This window comes from Oncorhynchus kisutch, linkage group LG26, assembly GCF_002021735.2.
Source record: "Oncorhynchus kisutch isolate 150728-3 linkage group LG26, Okis_V2, whole genome shotgun sequence".
Classification (NCBI taxonomy): domain Eukaryota; kingdom Metazoa; phylum Chordata; class Actinopteri; order Salmoniformes; family Salmonidae; genus Oncorhynchus; species Oncorhynchus kisutch.
The window spans coordinates 27,405,419-27,423,628 of record NC_034199.2 but is presented as its reverse complement, the minus strand read 5'-3'; positions in this window follow the sequence as shown (position 1 = coordinate 27,423,628).

The following is an 18,210-nucleotide window of genomic DNA, read 5'->3' as shown; positions in this document are numbered from 1 at the left end:
GTAAATAGCCCACCCTTTCCACCTACCTCATCCCCATACTGTTTTTATTTATTTACTTTTCTGCTCTTCTGCACACCAATATCTCTACCTGTACATGACCATCTGATCATTTATCACTCCAGTGTTAATCTGCAAAATTGTAATTATTTGCCTACCTCCTCATGCCTTTTGCACACATTGTATATAGACCCCCCCTTTGTTTTCTACTGTGTTATTGACTTGTTAATTGTTTACTCCATGTGTAACTCTTTGTTGTATGCTCACACTGCTATGCTTTATCTTGGCCAGGTCGCAGTTGCAAATGAGAACTTGTTCTCAACTAGCCTACCTGGTTAAATAAAGGTGAAATAATAATAAAAAAAAAATAATAAACAGAGCTGGTGTAACTGAGTCAGGTTTGTAGGCCTCCTTGCTCGCACGCGCTTTTTCAGTTCTGCCCACAAATTTTCTATAGGATTGAGGTCAGGGCTTTGTGATGGCCACTCCAATACCTTGACTTTGTTGTCCTTAAGCCATTTTGCCACAACTTTGGAAGTATGCTTGGGGTCAATGTCCATTTGGAAAACCCATTTGCGACCAAGCTTTAACTTCTTGACTGATGCCTAGAGATGTTGCTTCAATATATCCACATTATTTCCTTCCAAAATGATGCCATCTATTTTGTGAAGTGCACCATTCCCTCCTGCAGTAAAGCAACCCCACAACATGATGCTTCCACCCCTGTGCTTCACAGTTGGGATGGTGTTCTTTGGCTTGCAAGCCTCCCCTTTTTCCTCCAAACATAACAATGGTCATTCTGGCCAAACTGTTCTATTTTTATTTTATCAGACCAGAGGACATTTCTCCAAAAAGTACAATCTTTGTCCCCATGTGCAGTTGCAAACCGTAGTCTGGCTTGTTTATGGTGGTTTTGGAGCAGTGGCTTTTTCCTTGCTGAGCGGCCTTTCAGGTTATGTTGTTATAAGTCTTGTTTTACTGTGGATAGAGATACTTTTGTACCTGTTTCCTCCAGCCTCTTCACAAGGTCCTTTGCTGTTGTTTATACTTGCGTACTATTGTTTGTACAGATGAATGTGGTAATTTCAGGCATTTGGAAATTCCTCCCAAGGATGAACCAGACTTGTGGAGGTCTAGAATTTTTTTCTGAGGCTGATTTATTTTGATTTCTCATGATGTCAAGCAAATAGGCACTGAGTTTGAAGGTAGGCCTTGAAATACATCCACAGGTACACCTCCAATTGACTGAAATGATGTCAATTAGCCTATCAGAAGCTTCTAAAGCCATGAAATTTTCTGGAATTTTCCAAGCTGTTTAAAGGCACAGTCAACTTAGTGTATGTAAACTTCTGACCCACTGGAATTGTAATACAGTGAATTATAAGTGAAATAATCTGTCTGTAAACAATTGTTGGAAATATTGCACAAAGTAGATGTCCTAACCGACTTGCCAAAACTATAGTTTGTTAACAAGAAATTTGTGGAGTGGTTAAAAAATGAGTTTTAATGACTACAACCTAAGTGCATGTAAACTTCCACCTTCAACTGTATGTTTGTCAACACTTGTACATTAATGTGGATGCTACCATGATTACAGATAATCCTGAATGAATCTTGAATAATGATGAGTGAGGTAGTTACAGGCGCACAAATATCATACCCTTCATAAATGCTAACCTCCCCTGTAATTGTAATGGTGAGAGGTTTGCATGTCTTGGTGCTATGCTATTTGTGCATCTGTAACTTTCTCAGTTTGGTCCCCTAAAATGGGGGGACTATGTACAAAAAGTGCTGTAATTTCTAAACCATTCACCCGATATTGTTGAAAATACCCTCAAATGAAACAAATGAAGCAATATCATAGTCATTGTATTATTTCAAATCCAAAGTGCTGGAGTACAGAGCCAAAACAACAACAAATGTGTCACTGTCCCAATACTTTTGGAGCTCACTGTATGTCCTTTAATTTGTATACTGCAGCCTTCCCCATCCATCTTACAGCTCTCTGCCATAACTCATTCGTCACTAGGATATCCACTATTATCACTGGCTGAAATTAGAGCCGAACACATCCCCACGGTCATAATATGGTGGTATAGATCTTAACTGTAATTATGAGATGTGTGTTCACTTCCCTTTATGATTATCCCTCTGCGTGCATGACTGACCTGGAATTAGAGGTACCATAACATCCATCATAAGGAGACACGGGGAGATTATCAGGGTTTTGATTGATAGCCAATGATAGGCTAACGATTAGCTTCTTACTGTCCATGTAGCCAGCCTCGACACCCTACACTCCACTAGTCATGCAGTAGCGAGAGTAGAGAAGATGAGAGCCCATTTGTATTCAGACCATGGAGACATATCATTAAATATCCTCTGTCTCTCTCTTCTCTCCGTGAACATAAACATATCATTCAGAAGGTACACTATATATACAAAATAATGTGGAAACCCTTTCAAATGAGTGGATTGGGCTATTTAAGCCACACATATTGATGACAGGTGTATACAATTGAGCACACAGCCACGAAATCTCTATAGAGAAACATTGGCAGTAGAATGGCCTTACTGAAGATCTCAGTGACTTTCAACGTGGCACCGTCATAGGATGCCAACTTTCCAACAAGTCAGTTCGTCAAATTTCTGCTCCGCTAGAGCTGCCCCGGTCGACTGTAAGTGCTGTTATCGTGAAGTGGAAACGTCTAGGAGCAACAACAGCGAAGTAGCGAGGTGATAAGCCACAACGTCAGAACAATAACTTTTTGTTGGGAGCTTCATGGAATGGGTTTCCATGGCCAAGCAGACACACACAAGCCTAAGATCACCATGCGCAATGCCAAGCTTCGGCTGGAGTGGGTGTAAAGCTCGTCGCCATAGAACTCTGGAGCAGTCCGATAGACAAATCTGGATTTGGCAGATGCCAGGAGAACGCTACCTGCCCGAATGCAAAGTGCCAACTATAAAGGTTGGTGGAGGTGGAATAATGGTCTGGGGCTGTTTTTTCATGGTTCGGGCTAAGCCCCTTAGTTCCAGTGAAGGGAGATCTTAACTCCACAGCATGCAATGACATTCTAGATGATTCTGTGCCTCCAACTTCGTGGCAACAGTTTGGGGACGGCCCTTTCCGTTTTCAGCATGACAATGTCCCTGTGCACAAAGCAAGGTCCATACATAAATGGTTTGTCGAGATCGGTGTGGAAGAACGTGACTGGCCTGCTCAGAGCCCTGACCTCAACCCCATCGAATACCTTTGGGATGAATGGTAACACTGACTGCAAGCCAGGCCTAATCGCCCAACATCAGTCCCTGACCTCACTAATGCTCTGGTGCCTGAATGTAAGCAAGTCCTTGCAGCAATGTTCCAACATCTAGTGGAAGCCTTCCCAGAAGAGTGAAGACAGAAAAGTGGGGACCAACTCCATATTAATTCCGATGATTTTGGAATGAGATGTTTGTTGAGCAGGTGTCCACATACCTTTGGTCATGTAGTGTAAAATCTCTGAGAAAATGTTATCAGCCCATAGTTCTAGAAAACATACAAAACACCAATTCCTGGAAGACACAAAAAAATGAAGGTGTAAGTTCAAATTGCCCAGGTAGACTTTCCTGTCAAAATGCAGCCTTTAAGTCTAGACTGACTGAGGATATCTCTTCTCTGGCCTTGGAGATGAATCATGTGTACCTGACAGCTCAGATTGTTCTGAAGGCTGATAGCATCTCCACCCGGCTCAGGCCTGGAGGTGAGGTGAGTCTACACTACAGTATGTCAGGCTGCTGTTTTGACACTGAACAGAGTACTGGCTGCAGGCTACGTGTCCAGTCACGTGCCACATGCAGACGAACACACCCCGACTCTTAAAATGTTAGTCAACTATGGTTCATAAGATTCACAATCGTTATGACCTTACAACAGCTGGCAGAGGACTGAGCCATAGGAAGTACTCATGAGGCTCAATATAGACAACACAGAGGGAAATGACTGTGTATTCATCTCTGCTCCACTCCATAAATGTTCATTGTTGATTTAACAATGAAACTAGGCAACATGTTGCTCAATTAACTAGCTGTATTGTGATTCAGACAGTAGACAACCAGTTAGATAACGTGTGATATTCTAATTAGTCCAGGAGGGTATTACAACATGTTGGTTCCAAACAGTTACCTCTGACGACAGACAAGGCACAAACACACAGTAGCTAGGTCCCTTTCCTAATGACAAGGTACAAACACAAACCACTGTTACTGTAGGCTAGGTCAATTTTCTTAACTGCAGCAACAGAGAAAAGCCCCAACCATCACATTTTTTGAGAAGAACCATTTCTGAGTGAACAGGTTGTTTATCATTTCATCGACACAGCCAATCCCGGCCAGGTGATTTATGGGACATCAACAGCGTAGGATGTGGCATCGTCTGCAGACAGAGGAAAAGCGATTATCTGCTGCTGTCTGGATGAAGGGGAGGGAAGATGCTCGGCTCGGCTGTAACTGTCCGGTGTGATCTTTAATATACATCCTTCTGACAACTTGGGTCTGTCCTCCAGACCTACTCTGACGAGGCCAACACTGAGATCAGAGTGAACTGAAGTACCAGATTCCAAAAGGGCAGTAAATGAGTGAAACAATCCTTCTCTCTTGGCTTATTCTATGAAAATTCCAGACAGCTGAAGCAAGTCTTCTTCGTCAAAGGAGGTTTCCTCAGAGGCCAGTGTGAGGCAACGTTACCTTGTGGCCTGAAACCCAGTCGAGAGGAGTCCTCTATCTATTTTCCTGTGTATGTTTAGTGTCAGGGTGTGTGATGGAGGGTATTAGTCATGACCTCTGTGGAGGAGAACTGGAGGTCTGTCATTACCACAGAACCAGGAAGACATTGCCACGCCTGAATTACCTGCACTGATACTGTAATGATAAGGAAAGAAGGATGAGCCACAGACATGTTCCACTCTGGCCCTGTTACCCCCGTACAGACGAGGGTTAAACCTCAGATGTACAACATACACTACATCACTGAAAGTATGTGGACTCCCCTTCAAAATAGTTGATTCGGCTATTTCAGCGACACCCGCTTCATGAAATGGGTTTCCATGGCCAAGCAGCAACACAAGCCTAAGATCACCATACGCAATGCCAAGCGTTGGCTGGAGTAGTGTAAAGCTCGCAGCCATTGGACTCCGGAGCAGTGGAAACGCGTTCCCTGGAGTGATGAATTACGCTTCACCATCTGGCAGTCTGACGGACAAATCTGGGTTTGAAGGATGCCAGGAGAACTCTACCTGCCCCAATGCCTAGCGCCAATTGTAAAGTTTGGTGGAGGATGAATAATGGTCTGGGACTGTTTTTCATGGTTCGAGCTAGGCCCCTTAGTTCCAGTGAAGGGAAATCTTAATGCTCCAGCACACAATGACATTCTAGATGATTATGTGCTTCCAACTTTGTGGCAACAATTTGTGGAAGGCCCTTTCCTGTTTCCGCATGACAATACTCCCGTGCACAAAGCGAGGTCCATACAGAAATGGTTTGTCGAGATCGGTGTGGAAGAACTTGACTGGCATGCACAGAGCCCTGACGTCAACCCCATCGAATACCTTTGGGATGAATTGGAACACCGACTGCGAGCCAGGCCTAATTGCCCAACATCAGTGCCAGACCTCACTATTGCCATTGTGGCTGAATGGAAGTAAGTCCCCGCAGCAATGTTCCAACATCTAGTGGAAAGCCTTTCCAGAAGAGGGAAGGCTGATATAGCAGCAAAGGGGGGACCAACTCCATATTAATGCCCATGATTTTGGAATGAAATTTTTGACAAGCAGGTGTCCACATACTTTTTGTCATTTATTGTATTGTGGTTGTGTGACAGTGGATATTTTTGATGAGTGTGTCTGTCAAAAGCAAGAGATGAAAGCACTCAAATATCAGACAGACACCATAGCTGTATCTCCAAACCCAACCTAGTTGAATTACCCAAATGCTCAAAACCAAATAGCAACACACAGACTCTACTTGCATCATTGGATCGGATAACAGAGATGAGCTGCAGTGTGAATGCCACGACAGATGTATGTGACGCAGTCGAGAAGCGATGCAAGACAAACAGGCCAACATGGGGATAGAGAAGCGCCGAGGGGAAATGGTGCTCTAATCATATCATCCAATGGTTCCTGACGAAGGAAGGCCTGTCTGTGTTTTTCTGGCTTCGGCTGTGCTGTGAGCCGCCATTCTGCAGCACTGTCATACGCCATGGGAGGAGACAGACCCCCATTGTCTGCCTCCTCGGTATGTCTGAATGCTCCGTCGCCCGTCCTTCCCCACCATAGCCCCTCTTTCCCCCACCATTGCCCGTCCTCCCTCCAGCTCGCCCCGGATAAGTCCTCCGAGGTAGTCTTCATATGTGCCACCAATCACGAAAACCCTGTGTGTGATACATTTCTTTTTGGAGCTGTTTTATTGAAGGTGGTAAAGTTTTGTTTGTATGTTTGTGTTTGTATTTAGCTGCTCTTTGGTCAATGAACTGCTTTGTTTTGGCTTGTTGTTTATGTTTTGTCTGGGTTTCATTTGTTGCGTCTACATTATTTCTCTGGTATGTATCTATGGTATCCAATGTATTATAAAATAACCATAAGTTGTAAAACCTTTAGATTTTTAAACCAAAAAAATGATATATTGGGAAAAATATATATATATTGTAAGAAACAACTTTAAACTTATAAACAAAAAATGTATCAAAAGGTATTGCAAACCAAAAAGAAACGATATCAATGATCAAAAATGAATCTGATAGGATATGGGCCCAACTCTTGCATCTTTTTTTCTACAAACTTTCATATTTTTTACCAATGTTTACGTGGGGTGGGGTTTAGAAGGGGGCGAACTAAATTGGTTACTATTGGTCAATATATTTGTAGTGACAGTTCAACAACCACACCTTCAGAACACATCATCAACGCTGTCACCCCACTACCTAGCTACTTGGTAAGGACACTCCGAAAGACACTGTGCCCCAGTGTCTTGTTGCCGGTGTTGTGCCGAAAAGCTCCCCCTGCCAGAAATCCCCCCCCCTCGCCTTTCACGTGAACGCACTCAATTCTTCATTGCTGCAACTAGCTTGCTAGTTGGGATTTCTGATCATGTTAGGCTGCGTTTCATTTTATTTTTAATGTCGGTTTGATGGCGGGGGAGCCATTAGTAATTTCTGCAGTTTTCGGGTTTGGCTATTTGTTTCAAGTGTATTAGTCTATAAATAAATCTCTTTGCCAAAATTCATCATCTCTCCCATGTCTTATTGGACTAGTAGTTGTTCTGAAATGTTTATTTCCTGCATTTTACTCCCTCCTCGATGTTTAATATAACACACATACATACATTATTCATTTTGGTTGCCTATCCTGATGTGAAGTTTGTTAAATAGAAAGTATTAGATTCTGATATATGCCACAGAAAGTATTTATTAGAACGTATTAGAAAGTATTAGCCACAAAATTAAGGAAATTAGAAGGGGCGGGGGTTCGGAAAGGCCATTTTCTTACCTGCGGAAATTCTCTCCCTCCTTCTATCTTGGGACTGCAAGGCCTGGCACACTTCAGAATCATTTTGGTAGCTCATGTTGAACAGTAGTGTGTGCCACAGAAATGATTTGATTCTAGCGACAAAATTAAGGACACACACACACACTCACACACACACACACTTCTATCTTGAGACATCAAGGACTGGCACACTTCAGAATCATTTTGGTGACCTATCATGCCCTCTGATGTGTGCCACAGGATGTATTAGACTCTAGTCACAAAAGAAAGTGGTTATTTCAGTAATAATAGTTTTCAGAGCCCTCTACTGTTTCTACCCGTCCCTCAATCCCCCATCCCATCGTGCTTTTCCCTCGTATGGCTTTTCCTACATTTTGTTTTACACTTTTCCTTTTTAGTTTTTATGAATGTAGTTACAGTAGTAATAATAAAAAAATTATAAATAAAAAAATTGTGCTCTGGGCGAAAAACAAAGTTAATATACATAAGTCAACATGAGTGCATATCCATAATCACAGTAAACTGTTAAAAAATAATAATAAATTAATAAATAAATGTATAATAAAATAATTAAACTATGACTGAATGTGCCTCCATGAAGAATCCCCCCCAATAGGTCCCTTCTCCCTCAATAGGACACCCTCAGCACCTTCACCATCCCCATCAACCTCCCCCCAACCCCCATCCCTCAACCACAAAACAAACTAATGATAATAATAATTTAAATACAAAAATTAAAAAGATATACCAAGATATATATACACATACACAAAGATGTACAGTACATATAGATAAACATATTCACAGGACACTCAATTTATCTCTTATCTCTTTTCCTACATCAGATATGCAGGTGACATTTCCACCTGGATGACAGCACCTAATCAACAAGACGGAGATGCTCTACATCCGAGGGAATGCCTGACCATTCTCAGATGTTAGATAATCTGAGATGATCATATGTCATTTACATTCATTCCAGCCCTAACCTGAACGTTCTGCTTCTTCCTCCACACCACCCAGCGATGCCCCCAAGATGCTAAATCAGAGCCTTGTCAGCTCCAGACTTGACTACTTCATCTCACACCCTGCTGGAATCCCTGCATTCTCAGATTCCCCTCCACTGATTTGCACCCTGGACGGGCTCCCTATTGCACCTCACATTATGTTCAGGATTATAATTCTAACCTACAGGGCCAGAAAATGACCAGCTCCTTAATACCTCTCGGCCTGGATAAAGTGCTGTACTGTTGTTATTTTTCTGTGATCTACAATTGTGTCATTCTTGAAGTTGTCTTCTCTGTAAGGTTTCAGTGGACAACCACCAGTACTTCGCTGTGTGCTGTTGCCTAATTGGTTGATTGAGTTGAGCTGCAGGCATCATAACTGCCAAGTCCCTTGTTATTTGTAAATGCTGATTCAATAACCACCTATTCAAAAAGGACTTTGATACTGGTTTACTTTTTTTTACAAGGAATACATTTCTTCCTGTTTCTCTACGTTTATAATAAAAATATATGTTTGTTACTCTTGCAGTGAACAGGTTAGGTAGCAGTTTTCTACTCATCATATTGCATATAATATACTGTATATGTTACATTTTAGAATATGGTAATTTCCATCATGTAATACGACATCTACCATAACATGTATTTATGGTTTCAGCATATACTGTACAAATTGATAACTTTAAAATAAATTAGATTTGCTAAAGGTACATTGATTCTCCCCTGATCCTCTTTATTCTCCCCTGTTCTTATTTATACATGTTGTTAACCGAAAATGATACAACAGGTTTGATTTGTCTTTTAATCATAACATATGGTATTGTCTTGCCTCACAGATATAATGATATACACTAAAGACAGAATGATCTGATTTATTTTCCATTACTGTGGCTTGTCCAAAATCCAACGTATACCACATACACATACGGACACACTCATTCTTCTATGACTATAAGGTGATATGGCTACACTGCCATGAAAAACATACTGTATATTATCAGCGTCACAGTTGTGGATTATAAAGACTGTAATGATACGTTTGTATTCACACGTCACCATGTGACAAAACAATATATAAACGTGGGCGTCTTTCTGTGGGTTGCTTTCTGTGATAGAGTGCTTCATTTGAGTGTTAATCTGTGTATTTATAAGGAAAACCTAAATGGTTGTTTTTCCATATCCATCAATGCCTATATGTTCCATCTGGTGCAGCATTTTAACAGGCAGTCAACCGAGCAGCTTTCACATTGACACATTTGAAACTACTGGCATTTGGGGGAGCAAGAAATCTAAATTTAAGGTTGGTTGGATTATTCTCATAATATCATAATATTATATTATAAACTCAGCAAAAAAAGAAACTTCCCTCTTTCAGGACCCTGTCTTTCAAAGATAATTTGTAAAAATCCAAATAACTTCACAGGTCTTCATTGTAAAGGGTTTAAACACTGTTTCCCATGCTTGTTCTATGAACCATAAACAATTCATGAACATGCACCTGTGGAACGGTTGCTAAGATACTAACATCTTACAGACAGTAGGCAATTAAGGTCACAGTTATAAAAACTTAGGACACTAAAGAGGCCTTTCTACTGACTCTGAAAAGCACCAAAAGAAAGATGCCCAGGGTCCTTGCTCATCTGCGTGAATGTGCCTTAGGCATGCTACAAGGAGGCATGAGGACTGCAGATGTGGCCAAGGCAATAAATTGCGATGTTCGTACTGGGAGACACCTAAGCGCTACAGGGAGACAGGACAGACAGCTAATCGTCCTCGCAGTAGCAGACCACGTGTAACAACACCTGCACAGGATCGGTACATCCGAACATCACACCTGCGGGAAAGGTACAGGATGGCAACAACAACTGCCCGAGTTACACCAGGAATGCACAATCCCTCCATCAGTGCTCAGACTGTCCGCAATAGGCTGAGAGAGGCTCGACTGAGGGCTTGTAGGCCTGTTGTAAGGCAGGTCCTCACAGGGTAGCCTAGTGGTTAGAGTGTTGGACTAGTAACCGGAAGGTTGCAAGTTCAAACCCCCGAGCTGACAAGGTACAAATCTGTCGTTCTGCCCCTGAACAGGCAGTTAACCCACTGTTCCTAGGCCGTCATTGAAAATAAGAATTTGTTCTTAACTGACTTGCCTGGTTAAATAAAGGCAAAATAAAACATTTAAAAATAAAAAACATCACTGACAACAACGTTGCCTATGGGCACAAACCCACCGTCGCTTTACCAGACAGGACTGGCAAAAAGTGCTCTTCACTGACGAGTCACGGTTTTGTCTCACCAGGGGTGATGGTCGGATTCACGTTTATCGTTGAAGGAATGAGCGTTACACCGAGGCTTGTTCTCTGGAGCGGGATCGATTTGGAGGTGGAGGGTTCGTCATGGTCTGGGACGTTGTGTCACGTCATCATCGGACTGAGCTTGTTGTTATTGCAGGCAATATCAACGCTGTCCGTTACAGGGAAGACATCCTCCTCCCTCATGTGGTACCCTTCCTGCAGGCTCATCCTGACATGACTCTCCAGCATGACAATGCCACCAGCCATACTGCTCATTCTGTGCATGATTTCCTGCAAGACAGGAATGTTAGTGTTCTGCCATGGCCAGTGAAGAGCCCGGATCTCAATCCCATTGAGCACATCTGGGACCTGTTGGATTGGAGGGAAGGGCTAGGGCCATTCCCCCCAGAAATGTCCGGGAACTTGCAGGTGCCTTGGTGGAAGAGTGGGGTAACATCTCACAGCAAGAACTGCAAATCTGGTGCAGTCCATGAGGAGGAGATGCACTGTAGAACTTAATACAGCTGGTAGCCACAACAGATACTGACTTTTACTTTTGATTTTGACCCCCCCTTTGTTCAGGGACACATTATTCCATTTCTGTTAGTCACATGTCTGTTGAACAAGTTCAGATTATGTCTCAGTTTTTGAATCTTGTAATGTTCATACAAATATTTACACGTTAAGTTTGCTGAAAATAAACGCAGTTGACAGTGAGAGGACGTTTCTTTTTTTGCTGAACTTATGTTATATTTGACAGATTTTGAACTCAAGCAATGGAATCCTTGCTCTTTTAAATTTCAGATTGATCCAATGATGTACAAGTACATTATTGACATCATCAATGAATGCAACCACTGGACTGTGACAGTAAGAGCCACTAATGCAGTACAAAGAACTAAGAAATACATACATAATACAGTATATACATGTGAACATATACATGTGTGTAAAATGTGTGTGCCATATGTGTGTATTTATGTGTGTGTAATATGTGTGAATGTACTATGTGTGTATGTATGTGTCGGTAATGTGTCTGTCTGTCTGTCTGTCTGTCTGTCTGTCTGTCTGTCTGTCTGTCTGTCTGTCTGTCTGTCTGTCTGTCTGTCTGTCTGTCTGTCTGTCTGTCTGTCTGTCTGTCTGTCTGTCTGTCTGTCTGTCTGTCTGTCTGTCTGTCTGTCTGTCTGTCTGTCTGTCTGTCTGTCTGTCTGTCTGTCTGTCTGTCTGTCTGTCTGTCTGTCTGTCTGTCTGTCTGTCTGTCTGTCTGTCTGTCTGTCTGTCTGTCTGTCTGTCTGTCTGTCTGTCTGTCTGTCTGTCTGTCTGTCTGTCTGTCTGTCTGTCTGTCTGTCTGTCTGTCTGTCTGTCTGTCTGTCTGTCTGTCTGTCTAAACTTGAAAGGTTGTGCTGCCATCCCAGAAGAGGGCTCTGTTCCTCGACCCAATGGGGGAAGTGCCAGAAAGATTTTAAAAAGACTGACAAGGTAAAAACAATGGAATCATTCAAGTCTTTGAAATGCTAGACTGTTATTAATCTCTATATTGTAATCAGTAAAGTGTTTCAAAATGCTGTACTTGTTGTAACATACATGTTCAGATCATTCCTGAGAGAGAAGGGGTGTACTATCTCCAGATGGGTATGTGGTACCCTTCCTCACCCATGTCAACAACATCTTACTTCTTGAGGGGTCTTTGCCTTGAAAGTAAGTATGAGAGTATAAGTAATGCACAATTAACCTACTGAAAGTATACTGACTAAAAGGCAAAACAGAACTGTCAAATGATATTATAGCTGTGTCGTTGTATACTTGTGAATTAGAATCTAAAGTGTAACATCATTTTGTTGAAGAAGACTGAAATGCCCATCAACTTTTTCCCCAGTTTGCTGAATGTGTTCTGAAGGAGGAGTTGATTGTCTTTTCAAATATGGACAAAGATGTTAACATCATGAGAGAAGAAATAGCAGTGACTCTCCTCCAAAACACTGCTATGTTCCATTTCTAATTTCATATAATTGTTGATTAAAAAAACATTAATATGTATCTTTCAAGGTTATCTTTGTTCCAACTTCTGACTAGATTGCCACTAAAACACATGTATTTAAATAACTGTGTTACAAGAAACCTATACTATTCCCTTGTTCCCTGTTCCCTGTTTTCTCTGAAAAATACATGTAAAGATGTATAAACTACTTGACATTATGTTTTGCTAGATGACCTGAGCCAACTGTGCCACTTCTGTGGGGAGGTGGACAATAATGAAGAAAACACTAACTGGGTCATTTCTTGTTCACTTCTAAAGGCACATTTTTAGGAGTAAGAATTTGTATAAGTAGTAATATTTCTAGAGGTAGTATCATCTGCTTTGTCTGATATTGAAATAATTGTAATTCAAGAAAATGTATTTAATGTGTAAAATATATTATCATTTTTCATCATAAATGTCATATTGGTTTTGAACGCTGCCCACGATGGTTCCACCAGTCCTGTATGAAAACCATCCCATCATTGGAGGATTGTGCCTGCACTGCCTGTCAGGATGAAGTTAGGCTTGAGTTTCAGGCGACAGTTTCACCTGGAAAACTTTCCATCAAAAGTGGAATAAATGTTCAGTTGAGCTGTTGCAGCTTTCCAATATTTGTTTGTTATTTGTCTTTTTATATTTGATTTATTGTCATTTCATATCTTATTATGCAAAGATCGAAATTTGTATTTCCAATGTAATGTTTGTTAACAAACTTAACTTTCTGTGATGTTTTTGTGTTATTGTATGATAATATTTGTGTATCATCTTCATTTTCTTAAACATGACAAAATGTTTCTAAATAAATGTTTATGTTTCTTTATACTCTAATTTTGCTTTCTGTAGCACAGACTACCGGTCAACATGAGCTACCAATATGATTCAGAAGTGTACCAGGCCTTGCAGCGCGCCATCAAACCGCCATAAAAAATCTAATGAAACACAGCCTAACGTGATCAGAAATCCCAACTAGCAAGCAAGTTGCAGCAATGAAGAATTGAGTGCGTGCGCGTTCATGCGAAGGGGGGGGGGGGGGCACAGAGAATTCTGGCAGGGAGCTTTTTGGCACAACACTGGCCTGCACAGCATACTCTCACCATAGAGCTGTAGACTGTATCATGGTGGCATCCAGGAGTTTACTACCAACATCACAAGTTATTTATTGGGTAGGCTGCTATCCAACTTGAAATCAAATCAAATGGGATGGAACAAATTGACCACGTTAGGCTGTCATTGTAAATAAGAATGTGTTTTAACTGACTTGCCTAGTTAAATCAAAGTTCAATATATATATATATATTTTTTTTAATTAGATACCGCCAGAGAGGTGATACAGCTGCCCAGTGGGAATTCACGATGGGAAACACCTCAAATACAACACTGGTATTGAGAGGAAAAAAATACATGTTTTTGCTTACAATATGTATTTTTTCCCTGACAATACTTTTTGGACTCTACTATATATATATTTTTACAATAAAAAATCCCAACGTTTTGCAACTTGATAATGTACAATAATGTTTTAATCAAATATGATGCCATACATAGCTAGCCCATATTCAAACGCACCCCAAGCATATTTGGTGTGAGAAAATGTACATGTCCCTCTCAACCTGATCTCTTTCTACCACACACACCTCTACATAGAGCTCTTGACCTACCTCTGAATGTTAAATCTAATGAAAGGCAACGGCACTGCGATCAAGGGATGTTCACAGCTGCTTTTGGCTAGAGTTCGATGTGCTTTGAATCACAACCACCAAAGGACGCTGGCTATTAGATTCCACACACACAGTCCCCAAAGGCTCGCTGGCATTTTAGATTTTTTTTCATATATTTTCTCTCCACATGAGCGAGGGTCACGGGAATTCTACGCCAGAGCTTTTATTGATTCTGAGAACAGTCTATTGGAACCCCCGCTACTCTTAGCATTGAGTGCACTTGAACCAACACTGGCTGGAGCTGCAGTTTTTCATTATGTGAAATGTTGCTTGATGTGATTGAGAAATTCTCTCCAACAATTCACAGTTGCCGAAAGGGGTCGTAACCACAAAAATACGAAACCATATGAGAAAATATACGAAAAAGTACAAGAAAAAAAGAGGAAGAAATCATATTTTTTACCAGATGTTAGATATTGTATGTATAAGACAGACACAGTATGACACAGTATGAGCCCTCGCCAGTTAACAAACAGCTCTCTGCATCTATGATGTCAACATAGTGTCATGCTAAACATTCTCTCTGACAGGTTTGTATGACTTCACATAATCTAGTAGGTGTAAGAGACACACATATATACGGCTCTGGTATGGCTATTCTTTAGACATTGACCGACGTGTCCCCTGGATGTGGCCAAGTAACTTGGATAAGTGTCAGCCTAAATTCACAAATGGTTGGCAAAGAGTTCTATGTGTTGATAAGAGAACGGCAGTGAACGACAGGTCCACTTTTACTATTGGCTAGCTCCAAGTGCGGACCAGAAGTGTCTTTTAGAACAGTGTACATTTTGTGGAGGCGAAATTGACCAGTGTCCCTAGTTGGCTTATCTTCTGTCGCTGATAATAGTTTCTTTCAAGGTTCCTGAGAAGAACACAGAGTGGCACTTGGTCCCATCTCCCTCTCCAATGTTAACTCTGAATGTGTCTTGAACTGGACATATATCTTGTTCTCATTACATCTTATTTACTCTGTATGGGCGAAACTCGGGCAATTGCAAACAATAGCATGCTATCTGGGGGGGTCATCGGTGGAGTAAAACATGAGTCTGCTGATATCTACCTCATATAGGACTGTGTATGAGGGGTGTATATGAAAATGACCTATGAGCTTGATGCAGCATTTTTCATCAAATGTCTTTTTTTTCTGCCCAAGTACTCTTAAATGGCCAAAGTTCTTGGGCCAAATCACTTTGAACAGGGTATCTATGAGAACCAGGCATACTGTGGAATCCAAGACTCTACAGCTTCTGAATAACACAGAGATATTTTAGGGGCATGTATGCATTTCTGGTGTCAGGGCATCAGGTATCTAAACATTAACAGAGTTCATTTGGACTAACATTGCATGTGATGTATTTTTCATAATGTACAGCAGACCACTGCAAAATAATGTTTTTATAAAAATGATTTTGTTCATTATAAAATACATTCTATGTATTTCTCTAGGAATGTAGACATGGACATTGATATGCCTTTCACTTTAAAAAATGTATGTGTTTGATTTATGCTAAATGGAAAGCAGCTTCTAAGATTGAGCATTGAAAGAGGTGGTGGTGATCTGAGAGGTCTGTGCTGCTGAGCTAATATTTTCTGTTCAAAGGTCTGTCTGTGACGGTGAATCAGGTAAGAGGCAAAGCTACATTGGCACACATCATTCTGTCTGATTACTGGTAAGTGGGATGCAAATGGTTCTCAATCCTTCCGGAGCAGGTGACAGTCTTGTCCCTCTGTCACTCTCTCTTTGTGTTTGTGTGTGTGTTTGTGTGTGTGTGTGTGTTTGTGTGTGTGTGTGTGTGTGTGTGTGTGTGTGTGTGTGTGTGTGTGTGTGTGTGTGTGTGTGTGTGTGTGTGTGTGTGTGTGTGTGTGTGTGTGTGTGTGTGTGTGTGTGTGTGTGTGTGTGTGTGTGTGTGTGTGTGTGTGTGTGTGTGTGCGTGTGTGTGTGCGTGTGTGTGTGTGCGTGCGTGTGTGTGTACATGTGTGTGAAGCGTATGCGCCTTACTCTGAGAGGCTGAGATCAGGCAGGCAGACCAGTAAGATATCTTATTGTACCTGAGTGGCACTGACTATGGTCTAGTGCCAGTGAGTGCAAACTCAGGGTGTTGGGCCCTTTGCTCGACAATGGAGGCAGGCTACTACCATGCACGTACACTCGGGTAACTTTCAGATCCAATTTTGTTATCCAGCTGAATTGAGACATTCCCCTTGTCATGTGTTTGACTGTGTGACTGATTGGAGTGGAACACTCAAACCCTTCAGGTGAAGTTAGAACTAGACTGTGGCATCTGCCTTATCTGCTGTCCATCAAAGTGAGTATCTCTGTGAGCATGTAAATGCCTGTCATGTGTGCCTGTGTGCGCATGTATTTGATAACAAGGGATCATTACAGTATAGTCCTCAAAAATGCCTGGCTGTAACCTTAGGTTGAGACTGTGTAAAGGTGTGTTTGGTGGGTTTAAAAATAGGGCTATTCTAAGCATGTGTGCACATGTGTTTATGTGCGTGCGCATGCATGAGTGTGGTCTATAGGTAGACAGGTAAAGGCCATCCTCCAGGGTTGAGGATTACTAGACAGGGTTGGGGTCAGACGTGCCCGTTTTTACAAGCCTAAAACTCACTCCATCTCTGTTTGACCTTTGCCACTTTAACCCAGTAGCTGAAGGTCGACTGCTAAAGTTGAAGTCGAAGATTGTTTTCCTTTTTTTAAATCAAGCCTAGAGTGATGTTTTGACAAAGACAAGGATCTCAAGTATATTTCTGTTGTAAATTATAGTACTAAATACTAAATAATGTAAAAACATGTAAAAGTGAAATGTGAAATTTCCCCAATAAGTCAGAAGAGGTATGATTCAATGATACATACAGTGTGTTTACATGTAGTAGATACTTGTGATAATAAATGAGGTGCAGGTCCTTCACCTGATGTTTCAACAGAAGTTTCATTGCCAACAGTATGACAGCACATATGGCTGACAATGTTCCTGTCAGGAACCACTAGGCAAAGATACAGCAACTTTGGCATCACAAAACATATAGGTTTAGTGAATGTACAGAATGCTGCCAAATTATTTAGCTTGTGTTACATTGTCGTTAGTGTGAGTAACCTTACTTAATGAAAAATGACTGTTTCTTCATTTATGAAAAATCTATCACAATTGCTGAATCAATTACTGAAACTGTAAAGAAAATATTAAAGTACATTCAACACTACAAGTAATATTCAACTGTTGTTTTTTTAAAGTGTAAAGACAGTGTTAAAATCCTTCAGAGTCTATTGATGTACCCATTTGTCAATCTAAGTAATATAATAAAGAAATCCCCATAAAAAATGTTGGCCTTCCATATCTGTGATGAAAGTTGGCTACATCAATGTTTGTCAGACCATGAGACATCCCGAAAACTGGTCTTCTCGCGAAAAACGTCTGTAGCGTCCGAATGGTTTGGCCTAGAAAACGAATATGACCACCCTCCCCCACAAGCCCCAAGGGACTCGTCTGAAGTCGGTAACGCTGATGTGCCAACTTCTGTCTGTAGCGTCCGAACTGTTTGGGCTACAAACTAATGTTTCATGGGACTCGTCTAAAGGTAATCCATACAAATTAATGGAACTATGGAGATAGCTTTGTGCCAACAACAATAAGGGGTTAAATATGTGTC